Source organism: Nerophis lumbriciformis, linkage group LG14 (genome assembly GCF_033978685.3).
Source record: "Nerophis lumbriciformis linkage group LG14, RoL_Nlum_v2.1, whole genome shotgun sequence".
Classification (NCBI taxonomy): domain Eukaryota; kingdom Metazoa; phylum Chordata; class Actinopteri; order Syngnathiformes; family Syngnathidae; genus Nerophis; species Nerophis lumbriciformis.
Window position 1 is genome coordinate 15,661,324 of NC_084561.2, and position 2,500 is coordinate 15,663,823.

Sequence of the window (2,500 nt, forward strand, 5' to 3'; positions counted from 1 at the left end):
GATAAGTCGCAGTTTTTTTTATAGTTTGGCCGGGGGTGCGACTTATACTCAGGAGCGACTTATGTGTGAAATTATTAACACATTACCGTAAAATATCAAATAATATTATTTAGCTCATTCACGTAAGAGACTAGACGTATAAGATTTCATGGGATTTAGCGATTAGGAGTGACAGATTGTTTGGTAAACGTATAGCATGTTCTATATGTTATAGTTATTTGAATGATTCTTACCATAATATGTTACGTTAACATACCAGGCACGTTCTCAGTTGGTTATTTATGTGTCATATAACGTACACTTATTCAGCCTGTTGTTCACTATTCTTTATTTATTTTAAATTGCCTTTCAAATGTCTGTTCTTGTTGTTGGGTTTTATCCAGAGGTGGGTAGAGTAGCCAGAAATTGTACTCAAGTAAGAGTACTGTTACTTTAGAGATTTATTACTCAAGTAAAAGTAAGGAGTAGTCACCCAAATATTTACTTGAGTAAAAGTAAAAAGTATGTTGTAAAAAACCTACTCAAGTACTGAGTAACTGATGAGTAACATACACACACACATCATATATATATATATATATATATATATATATATATATATATATATATATACATACACACACACACATATATACATATATATATATATATATATATATATACACACACACACATATATATATATATATATATATATATATATATACATACATTGATATATACAGTATATAATTTATATTTATTTTTTTGCCGTTTTTGTTTATATGTTAATAGTGTTTTAATGAATATACATGCATGTTTAACACATATAGATTCCTTTCTTTCATGAAGACAAGAATATAAGTTGGTGTATTACCTGATTCTGATGACTTGCATTGATTGGAATCAGACAGTAGTGATGACAAACGTCCACGTTTTCAAATGGAGGAGAAAAAAAGTTCCTCCTTTCTGTCTAATACCACATGAAAGTGGTTGGTTTTTGGCATCTTATATGTCCAGCTTCCATATTCGTTTCTATACACTTTACAAGAAATACATTGGCGGCAAACTCCGTAGCTTGCTAGCTTGTTTGCGCAGGCTTTCGGAGACTCTTATTTTGAAAGCGCAGGCGCGATGGAGCGGCACTTTTATTGTGAAGACAGGAACTGTGCAGTCAGTCTTTAGGCTTTTGACGGGGTGTACGTTGAAATAAAAAATGGTCTTTTTTCCTTCACACTTTTGATTGATTGATTGGAACTTGTATTAGTAGATTGCACAGTACAGTACATATTCCGTACAATTGACCACTAAATGGTAACACCCCAATAAGTTTTTCAACTTGTTTAAGTCAGGTCATGTGACCCCTGGCTCTGTTTGATTGGTCCAACGTCACCAGTGACTGCATCTGATTGGTGGAACGGAGTGAACGTCACCAGTGACTGTATTTGTTGAAACGCAGGCACTATGAAGGTCTGTCTGACAGACCAAAACAAACAAAGCGTGCATTAACAGATCGATAAAAATTAGTAGCGAGTAGCGAGCTGAATGTAGATAAAAGTAGCGGAGTAAAAGTAGCGTTTCTTCTCTATAAATATACTCAAGTAAAAGTAAAAGTATGTTGCATTAAAACTACTCTTAGAAGTACAATTTATCACAAAAGTTACTCAAGTAGATGTAACGGAGTAAATGTAGCGCGTTACTACCCACCTCTGCTTTTATCAAATAAATTTCCCCAAAAAATGCGACTTATACTCCAGTGCGACTTATATATGTTTTTTCCCTTCTTTATTATGCATTTTCGGCCGGTGCGACTTATACTCCGGTGCGACTTATACTCCGAAAAATACGGTAGCTACATTAAATTCTGGTGTTCCTCAGGGTACCATTTTTGGACCTCTTTTATTTCTAATCTTTCTCAATGATTTAAAAAGAGTTTGTAAGATTGTACTCCCTCTTATCTTTGCAGATTACACATGTCTTTTATTACCTCATTCTAACCTTGAATGCTAGAAAAGAGAAGCAAATTAAATATTCTAATATTTCTGAGTGGTTTAAGGTTATGTATTTTCAATTAATACGAAAAAAAAACAAAAAAAACAAAAGCTCTAATAAAGAAGATTAGTCATTGAGGGCATTCAAATTAGCCCGGAGCCTCAAACCAAACTTTTGATGTTTGTTGATGAAAAATTTACTTGGAAACACATAATAAACTTGTCTGCAGCAATATCATAAAATCGGTAGGTATTTTTAGGGGTGCTGAATAAGACTGATTGTAATTTACTACAATTATAAATCGATTCATCATTTTCAAAAATCCATCCATTCATTCTTTTTCTACCGCTTGTCTCTCTTGGGGTAGTTTAAAAAATCGATTTAAAGAAAAGAAGAAAAAAAACTTTTTATCTTAAGAGTCAATTTTGGCAAAAAAATTGTTTGTTTGGGGCCATCTCCGCGCTTACTCGCTGCGCGTACACATTATACGTCAGCAGCTTAGAGGAGCTTTTGTAACTTGTAACCTGTT

General features: G+C 33.4%; 1 protein-coding gene across 2 annotated transcripts in view; it reads right to left on the reverse strand.

Moving 5' to 3' along the window:
* Nucleotides 1-2,500, reverse strand: part of tbxa2r (thromboxane A2 receptor) — a 43,928-nt gene that overhangs the window by 7,582 nt on the left and 33,846 nt on the right. The gene's annotated exons all lie outside the window — the stretch shown is intronic.